Source organism: Nycticebus coucang, chromosome 16 (genome assembly GCF_027406575.1).
Source record: "Nycticebus coucang isolate mNycCou1 chromosome 16, mNycCou1.pri, whole genome shotgun sequence".
Taxonomy (NCBI): Eukaryota; Metazoa; Chordata; class Mammalia; order Primates; family Lorisidae; genus Nycticebus; species Nycticebus coucang.
The window spans coordinates 82070385-82093338 of record NC_069795.1 but is presented as its reverse complement, the minus strand read 5'-3'; the positions used below and the strand labels follow the sequence as shown (position 1 = coordinate 82093338).

Below are 22954 nucleotides of genomic sequence, written 5' to 3'. Positions count from 1 at the left end.
TGCTGACTAATCCAGCTAATGCTAACCAAAAAAAAGAAGTGTTTTTGAGCATGAAGATGTGAAAAGTTTGTAACTCACAAATATGTAGTAAAACAATGTTAAAAAAAACACACATAGGGAATCCTCAGAAGCTGAAAACAAAAGCCCAGCAGGACTGTGGTTACGAGGAAGTAGAAGGGGATTAGGAAGGACCTACAGGACACACAGAAAATCCAAAGGTTGGTGCCTGGATAAGAGTAGAGCAGAGTCTTGGGCTTGAGATCTGGGTGAGTGATGCAGGACATCATGGCATCACGCTCAGCAAGGAACCCTTGGCAAGGATGCAGTGGAAGAGCACTCCGCCAGGGGCACTCCATCACCACGTACCACATCCCTGTGTCTCAAACGCCTCCACCAACTGGCTGATGTTGGCATCATGCCCCTGGGGAAACAGGCGCAGCTTGGAGTCACACACTTCTCGCCTGTTCCCCGAACATGGTCTCCATCATCTTTATGGCAAAAAGCTGCCGGGTGGCCGGAGCTCCGCGTGGACCACTCGGCTGAGGCTCCCTGGGCCAATCAGGGCCTTCACGTCATACTTAGCTGTCAAACTTGGCCCTGTACATAGTCACCTTGGCTCTGCATGGTGGTTCTGGGGGAGGCTCTGTGTGGCCCGTAGTGGGGACACTGCGGCCGGGGGGTGCATACTGAGTGGGCAACACTTTTACTCTCCATGACAAAGTACTTGTACACGTCACTCTCGATGCCACTAAAGGGCTCCACCTTCTTAAGCGGATCCAGCTGGACATCCTTGGGTGGCTGGCGAAGGACCTTGCCTGTCCCGCAGCCCATCTCGGACACCAGGGCATCCTCTCCGGAGAGACTGGCAGGACCTGCCCTGCCGGTGGTCTACACCTGCGCTGGCAGTGGGCTTGTCCGCAGCTCGGTGACTCCACCAACAGTTTCCAGGCAGTGGCCACCACCGGGACCGCCTCCATTCCTTGGGCATCGGCGTCATGGAGTCATGACGTTGATTTTATACAACCCCTGGGCTGGAGCCCCAAGATGGCTCACTCACTCGGTTGCCACTGGGACTTTCCACCAGTCCCAAGCCCTACGTTAGGCTTCACCACCAGGTTACTGAGCTCTGCACAAGAGCTTTCCAGTCGTGAATGTTCCAATTAGCCGAGGCAGTGAAAGTTCACAGTCCTATTGTACCCTCAATGAATCCCCAACAATAAAAAAAAAAAGAAAGTTCACAGTTCTCTAAAGGGCTCACTTGGACCTTGCTAAGTATCTTCTTAGCTGCGTTCTATTGCTCAGAGCTAGCCTGAATTCAGTTAAGAGTGGAAGTAAATGCTGCTTTTCCAGTAGAGAGTAATAGAGGTATGTGGAAACTTTTAGTCTATGACAAACCTATTTATATTTATAGTGATTTTCATATATCTGGATTAATTCACATTACATTTTCATGTGATAGTCTTATGTCTTACTATCTTTTTTTTTTCTTTTCTTTTTCTTTTTCTTTTTTTTTTTTTTGAAACAGAGCCTCAAGCTGTGGCCCTGGGTAGAGTGCTGTGGCACCACACTCACAGCAACCTCCAACTCTTGGGCTCAAGTGATTCTCCTGCCTCAGCCTCCCAAGTAACTGGGACCATAGGTGCCCGCCACTACACCCGGCTATGTTTTGGTTGTAGCCGTCATTGTTGTTTGGCTGGCCCAGGCTGGATTTGAACCCTTCAGCTTTGGTGTATGTGGCTGGCGCCTTAGCGGTTTGAGCCACAGGCCCGGAGCCATATCTTACTATCTTTTAATTGTTTTTTTTCTACCTTCTCTCTTGTCTACCTTGAAATGCTTACTTTCTATTTTAGAACTTATACTCTATGCTTTTTTTTTTTTTTTTTTTTTTTTCTTTTTTTGGCCGGGGCTGGGTTTGAACCCGCCACCTCCGGCATATGGGACGGGCGCCCTACCCGCTGAGCCACAGGAGCCGCCCATAGAACTTATACTCTATGCTTTTTATCTTAGAGATTACCTCAGTATTTTCCACATGTGTACTAAATTTAGCAAATCTAAAACCAATCTTTGTAAATATATTAAATGTCCCAGGACACTGTGAATCTAATTATCCCATTTCAATTTAAACTCTATCATTACTCAGAATTTTGGTTCTAGCCTGATTACTCCCCAATTAAACAATATAACTGTTGTTGACATATGAGTAAGAATTTGTTTTAGATATAACCAATTATTTACCATTTTATTTGTCCTTTCTGTTTTAATTTACTTCATTGTGTTTAGGTATGGATTTCATTTTATGTGTCTTGCTTGGGACTTGAATAGACTAATGTTTTTTATCAATGAAAAGTTATTAGCCATTATTTATTTAAATAATGCCTCTTTCCTGTTCTTCATTAATCTTCTGACATTCTGAGCATATGTATGAGATCTCCTCACTGTAATTCCTGTTAGCTCTTACTTTGTCATATTTTTCATCCTATTTTTTCCCCTCTGGCTGTATTCTACACCCTGTCTTTGGATCTATCTTTGAGTTCACTAATTCTTTCTTCAACGGTGGCTGGGGAAAAATAAAGAAAAACAATAATATCTGAAGAGTTATTTAAACTGTTTATTGATTTTTTTTTTTTCTAGTTTTCACTTAGAGTGGGTTGTTGTTTTGGGTTATGTTTTGTGATTCTTAACTATTGAGCTGTTTATTTAGCAGGAATATTTCAGGGTGAGGTTGAAGTTAAGTTCCTCCTGATAAGAATTGCATTTGCCTCTGCCAGTTCCTTAATGGGAAAGAGTAATTCAAAACAGGAACACTTTAAATTATCTTTTAGCAGTTTCTTAATTCATTCTAGTAGCTGGATTTAGACCTCAGTTCTGCTGGAGGGTTGTCTATGATTCTGACTTCTCAGGGGAGATTTTGTTCTGCTGGAGGGTTGTCTATGATTCTAACTTCTCAGGGGAGATTTTGTTCTGCTGGTAGCAATATTGCTTAGTTCTTACTGACCATTATACTTTACTTATATCTATTTGGGGTTTTATCTAATTGTGTGTACTTCTTATAATATGCTACCCTTTTTTGGTATTTGGCTTTATTCCCTTATATATACACCCTAAAAATTTATATGAATAAAGCCTCAGTTCTCCAGGATTCAGCAGATATATTTAGAGTGGAAGCAAACTTTGGGACTTGCTGCTTTTCCAAGAACATTTATCACAGGAGGAAATACATAAATATCTTTACTATATGATCCGGCATTTTAGTTGTTACCCTTTGAGAGAGTTCTGTACATCTCTTTATCACACAGCAAATCAGGACTGAATGGTGTATTGTACAATTCATTTATGGGGTCATAAACAATATTTTAAGAAATAGAATCAAGTAGAATAAAATGGTTTAGAATAGAAAATATTAGCGTGCACTACACATAACATAAAAAAGTATTGTTTTGTGGACAAAATATTGCCTCCTTTTCCTTTCCATCCCTTTCCCCTTGTCCCAGTCAATTCCTTTGTTTCTGTTTTACTCATATTTAAGTGGCTTTTAAAAACTATTCGATGTACTTAACAAATTTAAAAATTCATTTACGATATTTAATCTGTCATTGAACAGTTAGTATATATAATATTATAACAGGATTCTTTTATGGTCTTCCTTATTTTCATAGTCTTAGAAAATAAGTATTTATTTAAGCATAATACACCTTTCTTGACAAAATCACAGTTCTCTGAGTTCCTATAAAATATTCATAAGGACTTTTTTTTCGTGACATTAGACATATTGTTATGGACTCAAATGCATTATTTTACAGATATAATTTCCCTTAGGAAAAATAATAAGATTACAATAGACACAGAATGTATTTTCTACAGCAATGTTCGAGAAGCTTTCATGAACATTGGCTTTATTACTGAGGCTGTTTCAAAAGAACTTCATCAGACATACAGGCAAGGAAATGATAAGAATCATAGGCAAAAAGCCCAGTGTGAAACACCAATTCCATCATTTCTCTAGCTCCCCTCAAAGGAAATTTCTTTGCAGATTCCATCGGCTCGTCTCTCTCAGACTTTGCTACTATTCCTGAGCAGAAGCTAACAAAGACAGCTGTAAGGCGACTCAGGGCTTCCCCTTTGGAAGGTGTTACAGTCTCTCCGACTGCACCATGCATCTTATGACAAGAAGACATGGGCTGCCTTTCCCTGGAGCGCATCTATTCTGGGTAGCCACCCACATCCTCATGAATATTTACACTCTGGCTTTGACACTGCCTGCCGCCTGATCCATACCCGACTCTGGGAAATAATGCATAAGGATCATCACTAGCTGCTGCTTCTCTCTCCCCTCCACAAACACAGGATGCCTGTCTGACTTATTTCTTTCTAGAATAGATGCCAGGGAGGGAAAGCACAGCAGACTGCCTCGCTCAGCAATTCACTGGGACAATCACACTTTATTAGTTTTTCCTCACAGAATCCCATGACATTGACCTAGCTGACTTTCATAACAGACAAAGCAGATTTTTTAGATATTATGGCTTAATGTGGTGGGAAATGAAATTTAAAACGGTTAAGTTAAAATGTCTCATTTCTAACTATACCAGTAACTACCTGAGTGGGGTAGGGGGCAACACTGTTCTCCAATCTATGTATTAATTTGCTCGGTAAAATGGGAATAAACCCACTAATTACCCTCCCTCCACCCATCCTATGGTGCATCTTACATGTGAAATTTACTAGGGCACATGTGAAGGGTACATGTGAAATTTACTAGGTGTAGAATATAAATGTCTTAACACAATAACTAAGAAAATGCCATGATGGCTGTATTAACCAGTTTGATAAAAATATTTCAAATCACATATAAACCCAGCACATTGTACCCCATGATTACATTAATGTACACAGCTATGATTTAATAATAAAAAAATGAATTCTTCATCGAACTATTATGAGGATTACGGGAAAATATTATCATATATTTATATAAAAATAAGTTAGAAGCTCTAGAAAGTGGTAAAGAGTTAAAAGACAAGCCTTAAGAGTTGTGTAAACAACAGTGCCTTTGCCTTTTGAGCTTAGGTTTCCTCACTTGCAATGTGGGGAAAATAATATTCCTGCATATAAGCATTGTCTTTAGAATTAAATGGGTTAATACGTATATAATACTTGAAAGAGGGTCTATATATAATCAGCTGTCAGAAACTTAGTTCTTATTAGAAAATATACAAACATTCAGCATTATAATTGTTTCTAGACCTCCAATCAGTTATAAAGATGTAAGCTTCTAGATGACAAAGATGTTTCTATACAAAGCACAGAACATTTTGACAGTGGGAACATGAAAGCTCCCAAGCTTAAAATGGAGCCTTAAGCCTAACGGATAAGATGTGACCCATATTTCTTTTCACTCCTCAGTAAACTGTTATTTTTATTCTTCTCTCAGGAAAGCCCTCTAAGATCAATGTTTGATGATCTGTCTGTGGGTTTGCCTGTAGCCTTGCAACTTGCATTCTTTTTAAGATTTTTTTTTAACAAGGTAGCTTACTAAGTCCTGTCATATTTCATAGTTTCTTCCAGGAAGAAGAAGAAATCTGTTCTTCTTGGATTATTGTTCCCTGGATTATTGCCGGTGGCATCATCCTCTTTGCCAGAACTTCTGAATTATGTCCACTTAATGATATAATAATTTTGATGAATAGAGTAGACATAGACACCAACTTCAGTTAGGATGATTCAGGATAACTTGGGCTGTGAACCTAGTCACCCAAACTCCAGCACTGTCATTTTATTTTTTTTCTGTTTGACACATTAAGTTTTGAGATGCACTACATATGAGGTTTAGGCTTTATGTATTTTCTCCAAAATTCTATGCCTTGCAAAGTGACTTGGAGAGAGGCGGCATGGAGGTGACTTTCAGCTCTGTTCCAGTCAAATAGTCGATTCTGTTTCTGTCTTTATTTTTCTGGACTGTTACCTATTCAGTTTCCTCCTTGTGAAAGCCAGTGGACATCAGTAAATACCAGTTTCTCCCATTCCTCTAAGGCACATTGATCACTAACTGTCTTTAAACATTCTATGAAAGCAGACTGTAAGTCCTTTCGCCAGTGGCTGCCATCTTGATGAGGTTTTCCATTCTTTGGAAAAGATGCCCTGCCCTTCTCATTTCCTTTTCTCCTATTGTGGTCTTGCTTCCTGTTTGGTCTCCCTGGCATTTTTAATGCAATATTTAATTTATTATTTAAAAAGAGCAGTAATAAAATGGAATAACCAAGATGACAATGAAAACAAAACAGACAAACAATAGCAAGTATTCACAATTACAGAATGTCAGAGCTGAATGCCACCTCAAAAAGGGAATGGGCATAAAAAAGACCTTGGCATTTACATGATTTCACCTTTTTATCTAAATATCAACCATTTTCATTATTATTTGGACACAGAGTCTCACTTTGTTGCCCTTGATAGAGTGCTGTGTTGTCACAGCTCACAGCAACCTCAAACTCTTGGGCTTAAGCAATTCTCTTGCCTCAGCCTCCTGAGTAGCTGGGACTACAGGCGCCCCCCACAGCACCCGGCTATTTTTTTTGTTGCAGTTGTCATTGTTGTTTAGCAGGCCCAAGCCACGTTCGAACCCACCAGCCTCGGTGTATGTGGCTGGCTCTCTAACCACTAAGCTACGAGTGCCGATCCTAAATATCAATCATTTATATAACATCAGAGCTAGATAAAACCTTACCAATTACTCAGCTCAGCTTCCTTAGCAAATCAAAAACATTTATTAATTTCCTACTACATAATGGGAAGCGTTGTTGGATATTGGGATATGGTCACGAACAAGACAGGGAGACTTTTAGTTTCCAGAATGTTTGTACTTTTTGAGACTGCAGTGACGCTAAAGAGATTTTTAAAATAAAGAATTGCATGAACTCTTAATCATGAAGAAGTGGTTAAAGAAGGATGAAATATCTTCTGTAATAAAAGATATTTAAACTCAAACCAAAATAATGAGAAGAAGTTAGGATGATTCAGGATAACTTGGGCTGTGAACCTAGTCACCCAAACTCCAGCACTGTCATTTTATTTTTTTTTCAATGTGTTTCCAACTAGGGAAGAGTCTTCAAAGCAAAAGTGTATAAGCTCTGGGATGAGCATACACTTAGGACATTCAAGAAATGGAAAGACAGCAGTCAGGTGGGAGGATGGTGACAAACGCAGGGTTCCAGCAGAGTAGATAGCATGGTGGTGACCGAGGGCCTTGTAATACCTGGTAACTAAACATGGTTGTGTTGATTACTGAGGTGGTAAATGCTTCCAGAGAGTAGATTCTGGTGGTACTTATGTGGGTAAGATTGGGAGAATGATACTTCTTTTACCACGTGAGGGAACAGAACTTTGATAAAGGAGATGATTTACGGTAACATTCTTTATATAATTAAACAGGTATGGAAATGAGGCCACCCAACTTTTAGTTCTTTTCTTTTCCCAGCACAATCCTACTTAAGAGTAACCTAGATTTAATCAAGTTTCCCCACATCTATCCATACATTGTACTTCTTGGCCCTTGTTTGCTGCTGTGTCTGATTGGCAGGGAGGAAACTTACGTTTAGAAATTCCAAAAATAAATGATCTGGCTCAAATATGCTCTGACGATTTAGAATTTTCAGTGGTTTTCATTATGTAACATTTCCTTTCTTTCCACATTATTGGGTATTTATAATTAAGCAGCAATATTTTTACTCATATACATAGGGAAAGGCTTATCTCCGTCTCTGTCCCTTTGGGAAGAACATGACTCTATCAACTGCATTATGAATGTTATCCACAGTTGAGCCAAAGTTGTATGGGGGAAATAATTACACGTTCGCCTAAAATAATTCAATAGTTTAAAAATAATCTCCTTCACTGGCTGAGGCTGAGCTGTGGTAAATGCGAGGCCCTTATTCTAAAAATATATATACAATGTGGGAAATACATGGCTCTTCTAAAATGTCCTATTAAAAACAATTAAGAGGCTATTAGCTCTTGCACACAAAAAAATGCAACTATTAATCTTCATGCTTAAATACTGACAGATGAAAAACTACTGAAACCACAGGGATAGTTGTCTAAAAAGAAAAGGAAAAAAATCTTTCCTCCTGCACTTTCATAGATAATTTATGCAAAATAATGTTGTTTTTCTTATCTCTCCCAACTATTTTAGAATTATAAGAGATGAAAAGTAAAACTTAGAACTCTAACTGACTTTAGAACACACTTAACATGGAATCATTAATATCAAGCTGGCAATTTTACAAATGAGATAACTCATATACAGAAATGAGAGAGACTCCCAAGGTCATGTGGCAATCTGGCTCAGCATAAGGATCAGCTCTAACGCTGATCCCAAGGCTCATTTTCCATGACTCCTCCCTTTTCTGTAGAAAGTTTTCATTTTTCTATAGCGTCATAATACCATAGTATTTCAGTAAAAGATGAGATACCTGTTCATGAAAACAAATGCTACCAAAAATACAGATATTAGTCATTCTATCTATGATACATTTTACCTCCTGAGATATCAAGAACATTAGGATTTTTCCATGAAAAATAGTGAAGAAAACCCATGACACCTCACTCCCATTAGAAATGTATCCTGACTAGAGAGACATATTCTGGGGCACCCCACGCCTGCCTTTGCGCTGAGACTTCCCAGGGTCCAGCTCTGCTTATGCCTATAGTTTTATGATGGCTGCACTGAATTGTTAGATGTTTCCTGATGCTGAAGCCTGAAAAGGGGATTTTTTTTCTTTTGAGAAATATTTTCAAAGAAAGAAGATTTGAGCCAAAAAATAATGGACACATCAACCATATTAACAAACACTGCATTTCAAGAGTGAAATGAGCATGGATGCAGATAAATGGAGTATTAGCATTTCACGATTCCCTTTGGGCATTATGAATTTCATAGGAAGGTCATGAATCAAGTATGCTTATAACAGGTGCTTTTCTTTTTCCTTTAGGATTTTTCTTTTTTTAATGAAAACCATTTGTTGCCAGACAGAGAAAAAATCTGCTAATGAAACTGACAACGGATAGTTTGTAGTATGTTCTATAAGACACTTCATCATACTTAGAGTTTCATAAATGTACAAAATTCCCTCATGGAGTCACTTTATTTGGTTATTTTAACAGTCCCGTGAGGCACACAAAGCCGGGATTATTATCTCTGCCGTTAGGTGAGGACACTAACTCAATGAATGCTAATGTGATCTCCCAGGAATAAGTGGAGAAGCTGAGACTTTGGGGTAGAACTTATTCCTTGGATCATTTCATTCTGTCATTTCCCTCTTGCTTCTAGGAGTCCGGAAGGATTTAAGAGAAACCTAAAACTATCTAACTGTTGTTAGATCTCCATTCCCAATGTAGGGGGATTTTCATGACAAAGCAGCAAAGATAAATAAAATAGTATTAGATAAGGAAATCTTTGTTCCAGTTCCAGTTTAACTGAGAAGAATCACTAAACTCTGGAGGTTATTGACCCGTTAAATAATTGACATCCATCAGTAAATTTCTGGTAACGCTGACTAGGAGGGCTATATCAGTTCTCACAGACGTTTTGGTTTTGGAAAGTAGTCGATTTCTAACAAGGTAGAGCATAATAGGCAGCTCAGATAACCCCGTCATCTAAGGTAGGTGCCTTAGAATGCTGCTCACTTTTCTGAAGGTACTATTCTAGGTTTTACAGTAGGGAACATAATTTCTACCCAGGAGAAGGTGGAGTTGTGAGAGCTGACCAGACTTTATAGCCAGAGGGGTTTTCCCTCTACAGTGCTTATGAAAGGGGGAACATAATATTTCTTTGCTCCATTACAAGTTCACTATTGGTGTACCTCATGGATTGATGACCTATACAGAGATTTTCCCTGCATTTCTCCCACTTTGCTAAAAATAGTAATAAATTAACTCAGTCCTATTCTGTATCTTCTGGTTATGTTGTCTTGATTAAAAAGCTTATTTGATGGGCTCAGCTTATATAGCTCAGTGAGTAGGGCAATGGCCACATACACCAAAGCTGAAGGATTTAAGCTCGACAGGAACGTGCTAAACAAGGACAATTGCAACCAGAAAATAGCCAGGCATTATGGTAGGCCTCTGTAGTCACAGCTAGTTGGGAGGGAGGCTGAGACAAGAGAATGACTCAAGCCCAAGAGTTTGAGGTTGCTATGAGCTGTGATGCCACGACACTCTACCAATGGCAACATAGTGAGACTCTGTCTCAAAAAAAAAAAAAAAAAAGCTTATTTGATGATATCCTTTGTAAAAAAAGCGTTCAAGCTTCATGTCTTAACTCTGCTTATAAAGGTAACAAAATACAGATGTCTATAATATCTGAAAGTATCATACTACATTTATTCTATTACTTTAAGCCTAATATATTTTTGGTTTTTGAAAACTATTTGTATTAAGCAAGCCAAATGAAGACAGTAGTACCAAGTAAAATGAGCAAATCATTAAATTGAGAAGAAATCAGAATTAGCATAGTATAGTCTTGGCTGGGCGTAATGGATTATACCTGTAATCCTAGCACTCTTGGAAGGCAGTGGCGAGAGGATTGTTTGAGCTCAGGAGTTCAAGACCAGCCCGAGCAAGAGTGAGACCTGTCTTTACTAAAAACAGAAAAAAATAGCTGGACATAGTGGCGGGCACCTGGAGTCTCAGCTACTCAGGAGGCTGAGTCAGGAGAATTGCTTGAGCCCAAGAGTTTGAGGTGCTGTGAGCTATGACATCATAGCACTCTACCAAGGGCAACAAAGTAAGATTCTATCTCAAAAAAAAAAAAAAAATTTAGGAGGCTCAGTGCCTGTGGCTCAAGTGGCGAAGGCACTAGCCACATACACCTGAGCTGGCGGGTTCAAATCAAGCCTGGGGCCTGCCAAACAACAATGATGGCTGAGACCAAAAAATAGCTGGGCGTTGTGGCAGGTGCCTGTAGTCCCAGCTATTTGGGAGGTAGAGGCAGGAGAATCGCTTGAGCCCAGGAGTTGGAGGTTGCTATGAGCTGTGATGCCATGGCATTCTACCCAGGGCAACAGCTTGAGGCTCTGTCTCTTAAAAAAAAAAATGATTTAGGAAATGAACAGGAATCTAGTAGTCAATGCCTATGGAATCTAATATGAAAACTACTTTCTGTATCTTGTGGTTGATGGACCAAAGAAGAATATCTCCTATCAAGCTGTACAACTAGTTAGAAATTTAGATTTTATATTCATCCAACACACAACCTACCTCAACAATAAGGGCCAAGCAGAAATGTGATTCAAAGAGAAACAAGCACAATTCAAGCACAATTCCTATTTGGTTCCCGGGCCACCAGCCAAGCAAGCCCCCTCTTCACTGCAGCTTTGAAGCCTGATAAAGAAATAGCTGCCCCAGGTGGTGGAGCAGCAAGATGCCTTCACACTGTAGGAGAATCTCATCAAGGAAAATCAGCGTGGTGAGAAATATTACTGAAGTGATTTGGAGTGATGGTGTTTCAGAAGGGAATTACTAAATAGAATTTAAAAGATCACCTAATTTGACAGCTGTGATGAAGAGAGATTCTCTCCTCTAATAAAATTCCCTTAGCCTTTATTTAGTCCTTTACTCCCTTGTTCCTGGTTTAGAATATCAGCCTAGCTCCTTATGCTCTAGTTAAACAAAATACGAGGCTACATTAAATTACATTTTTACCCTTTTTATGAAAACTTTGTTGAATAGATCAAGATCATTTGGGGGGGGTCTTGATATTTTGCTCATAAAAATAAAAACTATACAGTTTTTAACTTACAAGTCTATTAATTAAAGGATTTGTAAGACCAAGTCCACATTTTTGGATGGAAACAACACAATGCATATAACACAGTCTTTATTTGTGCATAAAATTTTTCTAATTATCCTAACCAAGACAACCATTCCTATATCAATAGGATTTTCATGTTTGTAAAGACCTAGAAAAGGAAAATTTTAATGAATTACGAGGTCTGACAATTCAGTTCATTAACTTATTCTAAAAAAAGTGCTACCTACCTCATTGCTGAATATCACTACAGTCGCCTTTCAAGTACTTCGGTGGGAAACTATATACAGTGCCTAATCCACCTTTCAAAGCAATTCTGGAATTCTTTTTCTGGAATGATCATTAGAGCCATCACTGAACAAGGTCTGACAACTGAATTCGTGAACTTGCCATGCTGGGCTTATATTGGCACAGCATATAAACAATTTGCTAAGGTTTCATAAAAGCTGCATCATGTCCACATATGGTCGTGTCTTGCTGAGTGGTGTTCATTATTGTTGTTATGTGTTTTTGTGTGAGATACAACAGCTCATGAGAGCTGTCCTTCCAGGAAAAGAGTTCCAAAATTGCTTTGAGAGATGGGCTAGGTTAGAGTTGGTGCACAGCTTCCCAAGGGGAGTGAGTATATTAAAGGTGACCACAGCGATATTCAGCAATGAGATATCGAGCACTTTGTCCAGGTTGGGTTTGCAGACTTACTTGTCTGACCTTGTATAATTCAAAATATTTTCTTTTTTTTTTTTTTGAGACAGAGCCTCAAGCTGTTGCCCTGGGTAGAGTGCCGTGACATCACAGCTCACAGCAACCTCTAAATCCTGGGCTCCAGCGATTCTCCTGACTCCACCTCCCAAGTAGCTGGAACTACAGGCACCTGCCACAACACCTGGCTATTTTTTGGTTGCAGCCATCATTGTTGTTTGGCAGGCCCAGCTGGATTCAAACCTGCCAGGTGTATGTGGCTGGCACCTTAGCTGCTTGAGCCACAGGCGCCGAGCCCAAAATATTTTCTTAATAGTAAAATAAATGAATATAATTAATGACAATATTTTATAGCAATTTCATTACTTAAAAAATGGTATGTCATTGATACGAAAGATATACAGAATGGAATATGACAGTTAACAAATAAAATGAGAATTTATAGTCATCTGTAAAGAGTTTGCTTTTAACTTGCATGAGAACATGATTCAGTGAGGAGAGGATTATATTATAACATATTAGAGCCCTTCTTAATATTATTTAGTTCTGGAACTGAAAGTAGGGCTTATTTTATCACCCATAATATTCAATATCTAAAGGTGGATCCTTTCAGAGTGTAATTTTCTACAACATGTTTCAATTGTTTCTAATACGATCTCTTAGAATTTCAGGTATTTTACCTAGGAGTAGAAGCTGCTTGGGGATGTGGATTATCGATTCTCTTCCCTCTGCCTGAATATTTTGGGCACCATCAAAGTACTGCCTCTCCCCAAATTCATTCAAGAACCATATGTAGGCATATATGTGTACTGAAATATTACTCTACCATTTGAATGAACCATCTCTTTATCCATTGGAATTGCTGAGTGTGATGCTTCAGTTACTATATGAGATTGATTTGAAGTAGGAACGTAGCTTCCAGACCTATTTTTTAATAGAAGATCCTTGGGAGCATAATCCATTAATATTACAAAGTGGCATTTTGAGCTCTATGGTGATTTTAAAGAGAGAGATATTCATGGGTTGAAGGGTTTTCACTGTGTCAGGAGCTGCCAATTTTACGAGATGCCTAAGCTGGCTCTGGTTAGAAATGTTCTAACTAGAGGCATGGTGTGGGGACAAAGTCTGCTTGCCCTCTGAGGAGCGGTCTTTCTTTATCAAGGCCAGAGTTTAATTTTTCAAGTAGAAAAATTGGCAGTTGATCTATAGGCTCCATCAAAGGGTATCAACTTTAGGAAACTGATATGCATTAATTAAAGTTATTCAAAATTTGGCAAAACCAAATATATGTGGTGAAAAAACTTTCCAGTTACTGAAAGATTTTATTTTAATATCAGATTGATATGAGGGTACAAATGTTTAGGCTATATTGTTTTCACTTCCAAGGTAAAGTTCAAGTTGTGGTTGAACTGAAGGTGCTGTATACCCCAACCTTGTGTATATTAGGTGAGAACTTGCCAAGCTTCATCTGGCCTTCCCTTTTTCTTTCCCCTTTCCCCTTCCGCTCACTAGAATATACTTGTGTTTTTTGTTTTGTTTTGTTTTGTTTTCACGTAGACATGTAGTTGTGTATCAGTTTCATATTAGCATTGAGTACACTGGGTACTTGCTTTTCCATTCTTGTGATACTTTACTCAGAAGAATGTGTTTCAACTCCATACAGGCAGATACAAAAAATATAAAGTATCCACCCATTTTATGGCTAACTAGTACTCCATGGTATACATATACCATAGTTTGTTAATCCATTCATGGGTTGATGGGGACTTGGGTTACTTTCACATCTTCATGATTGTGAATTAAGCCATAATAAACATTCTACTGGAATATTGTTTTTTTGTATTTAAGCTTTGGTATATTTAAGGTACCTAGAAGATAAAATTTCTCATCATAATAATAGCTTTTTGGGAATTGATCACAGTATTTATTTTTATTTTATTTGTTTATTTATTTATTTGTTTATCTATTTATTTATTTATTTTGAGACAGAGTCTCACTCTGTCACCTTTGCTAGAGTGCGGTGGCATCACAGCTCACAGCAACCTCAAACGCTTTGGCTTAAGTGATTCTTTTATCTAAGCCTTGCAAGTAGTTGGGACTATAGGCGCCCACCACAACATCTGGCTATTTTTTTAATTTTTTAATTTTTTTACAGTTGTCATTGTTGTTTAGCTGGCCTGGGGCCAAGTTTGAACCCATCAGCCTGGGTGTATATGGTGGGTGCCCTACCCACTGAGCTACAGGCACCGCCAGATCACAGTATTTAAATGACATGAAAATAGTTCTTACAGATTTGATAGATAGATAAGAATCTCATTTGTTCCATTAAAAATACTTTCTCTCTCTCTTTTTTTTTGTTTTGAGATAGCATCTCATTATGTTGCCCTCAGTAGAGTGCTGTGGAATCACAGCTCACAGCAACCTCAAACTCTTGGGCTTAAGTGATTCTCTTGCCTCAGCCTCCTGAGTAGCTGGGACTACAGGCATCCGCCACAATGCCTGGCCATTTTTTGGTTGCAGTTGTCATTATTGTTTAGCAAGCCTGGGCTGGGCTCAAACCTGCCATCTTCAGTGTATGTGGCCGGGGCCCTACTAACTGAACTATGGGTACCCAGCCCATTACAGGTACTTTCTTTATGCACACACAATTTATTATGTGCATTTCTACTTATCTTGTTTTTATTAAAAATGATTTGATATGGCTTAATATACGTGACATCAATAAAGTAAAATTCTGAGTACCTCTTGCTAATGCCTAGAGTTATTGTAACCTCCTGGAAGGTATAAGTAAATAAAATTTGTGTGTGTATATGTTTGTGTGTGTGTCAATCCAGTTCAACAGAGGAGAACTGCTGTTCTCTTTGTTTGCTTGTTTGACTGTAGCTCATGGTATGGGATCAAAGGCTAGACTAAAACCAATCTTCCCAGAGAATCTGATTTTCTAGTCCTGCATAATTCAATTCCATGTTGAATTATTTGTTTTTCTAAATGGTTAGGGATTAAACTAGCACAAATAAGGTGGTATTTACGAAAAATAATTCTACAGTCTAAGAGAATCAGATGTATATAATACTAAGGGGAGACGGAACAAAAACATTTATTTGTAGATTTACATTAGGAAACAATTCAATTTGACACAGCTTCTGGGATTTGCTATCAATATAATTCAATAAAGCACAGAATCTATGAAACAAGTTTAAAGATGAGATAAAACAACAATCTGAGAAAACAGACTGAGATGAAAAGGCAGCTGCTGAGAGGCGGAAATAAGGAGAGAACGGCATGAGATAAGAAACAGCTTGAAGAAACTGAAATTGCTATTACAAAGGGGCTTAGTATCCGTGCTTTAAAATATCATCTGACTAGAAGAGCCTAACTTCTTACTGAAAAGTTCATGAAGAACTATTTCTACTATACTGAAAACAAAGATTGATTGACAACTAATTCTTAAATCTGGGAGAAAACAAATAAGAGATGCATTGACGGGGATTAAAAAACTTGCTACAGCTTTCTGTTCCAACCTCCCTGAGGACCTTTGAATTTGTTGTTTCTTCTTCCCGAAATATTTTTCCTTTCACTCTATTCACTTTTAGCAGATTGATGGAAGAATGAAATGAGACCATTATCTCTTGCCTTAGACAAAAAACAAATCAAAATGGGTTAAAGACTTAAATATAAGACTTGAAATTATGAAACTATTTAAAGAAAACATCAGGAGAATGCTTCAGGACGTTGGTCTTGCAGAGAACTTCTTAAGTAATACCCCAAAGCTCAGATAACCAAACCCAAATTAGACAAATGGGATTACATCAAGCTAAAAAGCTTCTTCACAGCAAAGAAAACAATCAACAAAGTGAAGAGACAATACACAAAATGAGAGAAAATATTTGCAAACTACCCAATTGCAAAAGGATTAATAACTAGAATATATAAGGAACTCCAATAACTCAATAGGAAAAAATTAAATAATGCAATTAAAAATGGCCAAAGGATATGAATTCACATTTCACAGGAGGACATATAGATTACCAACAGTACATGAAAAAATGCTCATCATCGTTAGTAGTCAGAGAAATGCCAATTGAAACTATAATGAAATACTATCTCACCATGGTTAAAGTGTTTTTTATCAAAAAGATAGGCAATAATGAATGTTGGCGGGGATATGGAGAAAGGGCAAACCTCATGCCCTTTGGGTGGGAATGTAAATTAGTGCAACCACTGTGAAAAACAGTATGGAGGTTCCTCAAAAAAAAGAAAAGAAAAGAAAAAAGAGGCATGGCGTCTGTAGCTCAGTGGGTACGGTGTCAGCTGGTGGGTTTGAACCCAGCCCAGCCTGCCAAACAATGACAGCTACAACTGAAAAAGAGCCGGGCGTTATGGCGAGCACCTGTAGTCCCACCTACTTGAGAGGCTGAGGCAGGAGAATCACTTAAGCCTCAGACTTTGAGGTTGCTATGAGCTGTGATGCCACGGCACTCTGCCAAGGGTGACATAGTGAGACTCTGTCTCAAAAAAAAAGGAAAAATATAGCTACCATTTGTCTCAGCAATTCCACTGCTAGGTAAATATCCAGAAGAAAAGAATTCAGTATACTGAAAAGATATCTGCTCTTTCATTTATATTGTTGCACTATTCATAATAGCCAAGATTTAGAATTAACTTTAAGTGTCTATCAACAGATGAACGGATAAAGAAATTTTGGTACTTATACACAATGGAATATATATAGCTGCAAAAAGAACTAAATCCTGACATTTGCAACAACCTGGATGGAAATGCAGAACATTATGTTAAGTAAAATAAATTAAAATCAGAAAGATTAATTTCTCATGTTCTCACCCCTATGTAGGAGCTAAATATTCAAAACAACTGATCTGAAAGAGACAGTAGAATGATGGTTACCAGAGGCTGAGAAGAGTAGCAAGGGGATCAAAGTGGGGATGGTTAATGGATGCAGAAATATATTCAGAGAGTGACAGAAAAAAAAATATTTGACAAGACTATAAAGTGACTATAATCAACAATAAGTTAGGGTATACTTTAAAATAACTGAAAGAATGGAATTCTCCTAACATAAATGATAAATGCTTGAGGTGATGAACACCCCAGTCACCCTGATTTGAACAATTCACATTGTATGCCTGCATCAAAACATCATATGTACCTTATAATGATATGCAACTATTATGTAACCAAAATAATTAAAGATTTTTTTTTTTTTTTTTTTGAGACAGAGTCTCATTGTATCATCCTCGGTAGAGTGCCCTGGTGTCACACAGCTCACAGTGTCTTCCAACTCCTGGGCTTAGGTGCTTCTCTTGCCTCAGCCTCCCAAATAGCTGAGACTACAGGTGCCCGCCACATCACCCAGCTTTTTTTTGTTGTTGTTGTTGCAGTTTTTCCAAGGCCGAGTTTGAACCCGCCACCCTTGATATATGGGGCCAGCACCCTACCCACTGGGCCACACACAGGCTCTGCCCATAATTAAAGATTTTTAAAAAGTCATTTTGTTGACAGAAGATTTGACAATGCGGAATAATTCCTTCAAGATTAAACAGTGGGAAAGATATTCATACCAACACAACCTCAGGCAAAATTTTTCAGGTGCACTGATAATTCAAAATAGAACCTGGAATATATAGTGTCTTTTCTGATTTGCAGTGATATTAAAAAGAAGGAGAAAAATCATCTGTTCTGAGGAAAATTATTATCATGGAAGATTTTTGCACACTACCAATTAGTTAGCTCTTTGTGAATTAAATAGACAGAGCCATTTTTTTTTTTGCAGTTTTTGGCCAGGGCTGGGTTTGAACTCACCACCTCAGGCTTATGGGGCCGGTGCCCTACTCCTTTGAGCCACAGGCGCCGCTCAGACAGAGACACTTTTTAAAAAACCTTACTGGCTTTGAAACTAGGCCACCTGCATATCTTCTTCTTCTTCTTCTGTTTTTTTTTTTTTTTTTTTAGAGACAGAGTCTCACTTTGTTGCCCTCGGCAGAGTGCTCTAGTGTTACAGCTCACAGCAACCACCAGCTCTTGGGCTTAGGCAAGTCTCTTGCCTCAGCCTCTGGAGTAGCTGGGACCACAGGCACCCCTTGCAAATACCTGGCTATTTTCTTTGTTGTTGCAGTTTGGCCAGGGCCAGGTTTGAACCCGCCACCCTCGGTGTATGGATCCCGCATCCTACTCACTGAGCCACAGGCGCTGCTCACCTGCGTATTTTCTTAAACAGACATACTTGAAAATGTAGTCAAAATAACTAATAAAGCAAATTTAAGGGCTCAATACAGGGGTACTATGGCATAAACTCAGAGTTTAAAATAACTGCAGAAGCAAAATTTATAAAAGAATGAAAAATCTGGCTGGGTGTGGTGGCTCATGCCTGTAATTCTAGCTCTCTGGAAGGCCGAGGCTGGTGGATTGCTTGAGATCACAAGTTCAAGACCAGCCTGAGCAAAAGCAAGACACAGTCTCTACTAAAAATAGCAAAACTGAAGCAAGAGGTTCCCTTGAGTCCAAGAGTTGGAGATTGCTGTGAGCTATGACGCCATGGCACCTACTCAGAGCAACAGCTTGAGACTCTGTCTCAAAAAAAAAAGAAAGGAAAGAAAGAAAGAAAGATGTGATCTGTGTTGGTGAATATTCGCTGGGGCCTAGCCGGGGCTAGGCGGTCCTGCGGCCTGGGCCCAGGGGCTGAACAGTAGCAACAGCGGTGACCACGGTGGCAGCAGCGGTGATTTCAGCCACAGGCTCCTGAAAGCCGGCACCGGAGTTTAGAGGAAGCCGCAGACGATACTGGTATTGAAGCAATGCTTGAGACCGCTTATAAGAAGACTTGCCTGACAAAGTTTCACCTCTACTCCGGGCATTCACCTTTGATTCCAGGGTGAACTGTCAATCACAAGGATGAGAACAAGTTGAGCAGCACTAAGGGCCACGAAGAAGGTAGCAAAAAGGAAACCGAGCAAGAGCAGAAGTCGTAGTCATGAAATGAAAGAGAAGCAAAGGGTGGCGCCCGTAGCTCTGTGGGTAGGGCGCCAGCCACATACACAGAGGTTGGCAGGTTCGATCCCAGCCCAGGCCTGCTCAACAACAATGACAATTGCAACAACAACAAAATAGCCGGGCGTTGTGGCGGGCGCCTGTAGTCCCACCTACTTGGGAGGCTGAGGCAAGAGAATCGCGTAAGCCCAAGAGTTAGAGGTTGCTGTGAGCTGTTACCACATGGCACTCTACCCAGGGTGACATAGTGAGACTCTGTTTTAAAAAAAGAGAGAGAGAGAGAGAAGCAAAAGTAAGGAATGGAAGCGAAGTAGAGATAGAGAAAGGAAAAAAGCAAAAGGCGCGAAAGGAAGCCAAGTAGAAGCAAAGAAAGGAGATGGGGCTGTTCAGGAAGTCCAGATCACAGATGCAGATGCCGCTGCAGGAGTCCTTACTCTGGGGAAAATCTAACAGTGCCATCGGGGGAAAGACTGAGTTGTCTCATAGCGTCGAATTAAGCAGACAACGTTCTCAAAGCCAAAGTCCATTCAGAAAAGACAAGAGCCCTCTGAGGGAACCTACTGATGGTCTAACTCCTAAGGACAGAGATGCAAGATTTCTGTGTGCAGCCGACAGCAAGATTTCGACCAAGGGATTTTTTTTTTTTGAGACAGTCTTGTCTCCCTCTGCAAAGTGCGGTGGTGTCACAGACTCTTGGGCTTAAGCAATTCTCTTGCCTCAGCCTCCCAAGTAGGCTGGGACTACAGGCGCCCACCACAACGCCTGCTATTTATTTATTATTATTATTATTTGCAGTTGTCATTGTTGTGGCCTGATCTGGGTTCGAACCCCGCCAACCTAGGTGTACATGGCCAGCGCCCTACCTACTGAGCTATAGGTGTTGCCCAACAACCAAGGGATTTGGAAGAGTTTTTCTCTACAGTTGGAAAGGTTCGAGATGTGAGGATGATTTCCCACAGAAATTCCAGACTTTCCAAAGGAATTGCTTATGTGGAGTTGGTTGATGTTAGCTCAGTGTCTCTAGCAATAGGATTAACTGGTGAAGGAGTTTTAGGAGTGCCAATCATAGTACAGGCATCACAGGCATCAAAAAACAGAGCTGCAGGAATGGCGAACAGTTTGCAAAAGGGAAGTGCTAGACCCACGCTGCTTTATGTGGGCTTGTTACACTTTAACATAACTGAAGATATGCTGCAGGGGATCTTTGAGCCTTTTGGAAGGATCAAAAGTATCCAGCTTATAGTGGACAGTGAAACAGGTCATTCTGAAGGATACAGATTTACTACATTTTCAGACTCACAATGTGCCAAAAAGGCTTTGGAACAACTTAATGGATTTGAATTAGCAGGAAGGCCAATGAAAGTTGATGTTACTGAACGTACTGCACTGATGCTTCCAGCACTAGTTCATTTTTGTTCAGCAATGAATTAGAAAGGACTAGAATTGACTCGGGAACAACTGGTCGTCTTCAATTAATGGCAAGACTTGCAGAGGGTACAGGTTTGCAGATTCCACCAGCAGCACAGCAGGCTCTACAAATGAGTGGCTCCTTGGCATTTGGTGCTGTGGCAGATTTCCAAACAGGACTTTCCCAACAGACTGAAGCTTCAGCATTAGCTGCAGCTGCCTCTGTCCAGCTACCTGCATCGCAGTGTTTCCAACATTCTAACATGTTTAACCCTCAAACAGAAGAAGAAGTTGGATGGGATACAGAGATTAAAGATGATGTGATCGAAGAATGCAATAAACCTGGAGGAGTTATTCATGTTTATGTTGACAAAAATTCAGCTCAGGGCAATGTGCATGTGTAGTGTCCATCAACTGCTGCAGCTATTGCTACTGTCAATGGATTGCAGGGCAGGTGTTTTGCTGGTAAAATGGTAACAGCAGCACATGTACCTCTTCCAACTTATCACAACCTCCTTCCTGGTTCTATGACAGCTACACAACTACTGGTTCCAAGTAGACAATGAATGAAGATATAGTCCTTTATGTACATAGCTTTCTTTCTTTCTTGAGAATTCACCTTGAGTTACCTTTTATTTAGATAAAAATAAAAAGGCAAGGGTCTACTGTCATTTGTATACAATTCCCGTTACCTTAAAAAAATAAAAATGTTAAAAGGGTAAAAAAGAATGAAAAATCTGACATTATTTTAACAAATGTTTAAAACGGAATGGGGGGAAAGAAGAAATGAACATTACAGTCTCCTAATTGCTGATATAAAAGAGAGCTAAGAAACTAAATCTTTTATATTTGATTTCAAAAATATTTGCTGTGGCCATTCTGATTGCAGTGCTGTTTGCAACCAATTGACCGCAACCAGTTATGGTAAAAAAACAGACTTTATTTTTTGTCCCTTCTTCATTTCCACTGCTTCACTTAACTATCCTAAAAAAGAAAAAGAAAATTACTGATATTTTTAAAATGCTTATGTAATGCTATTTTTTAGTCATTATTTCATGTGTTTTTCATATAGTAACTCATAAGAATAGATTATTTAGGTAATATTTTTAGAGAATTTTAAATTGATCTTTTGGTAGCTATAAATCAGAATGCATATTTTCCAAGGTATCAGAGAAGATAAGGGTTAAAGAAAAACAAAACCTAAGGAATTAGTAGGAATGTATAAACAAACAGAAGGTAAAAAGCAAGATAACATAAATGAAAATAAAATATTTTATTTGAAAAAGCAAATGAAAACAAAATTAAGCTTAAAGAAAAGAGTCACTAATTGGATAAAAATTATTATTGTTTATATAAAGCATGCCAACATAAAGTTTTATAAAAATGAAATGTAGAACTTAGGCCTTATTATTATTTAAAAGCCAGCAGTGCATGCAAAGGATAATGACGCCCATAATACATACAAAGATTTAAAGCAATACCTCTCAAAACAAAGATAGCCATGTTATGTTAATAAAAGTATGATTACAAGTGAATATTTATTCACGAAGTGTAAGATCTCAGCTTTCAACTAAGGCAAATGTTCTTCCAATGTGCAATCAGAGCCTTGAAACTACATTTACTCTATGGTGTCTCCATACTTTTTCTAGAACTTCTTGCAACTACCAGTAATCCAGATCATGACTGACCCCCTAGAGATCTCAGCCATCACCACTTACCAGCCATTTGCTAATATTAATTAGTTTAACACTGTCTACTCTATGGAGCCCACCATGATACAGCTTATTTTTCTTTTGCGACATTCTCTTATCACTGCGATACTCAAGTTTCTTCATCTTTGACTCAAACGCTCACTATCTCTCTTGTCTTCCAAACTTTTCCACTGTATTCTCTGGCCTCCCTTTTTTGGTAAGCACTTCTGATACTTCTTGCCCTTTACTGAAAATTCGCTCTCTCCTAGGAATACTATTTCCACTGCATTTAACTTAAATGCTGCTAATTCCCTTCACATCTCATGCAAACCAAAATAAGAAGGTGTTA

At 39.0% G+C, this 22954-nt stretch overlaps 1 pseudogene; it reads left to right on the top strand.

Moving 5' to 3' along the window:
• The first annotated feature begins 742 nt into the window (after window positions 1–742).
• On the top strand, window positions 743–21480 carry LOC128567476 (RNA-binding protein 39-like; annotated as a pseudogene).
• Window positions 21481–22954: the final 1474 nt, after the last annotated feature.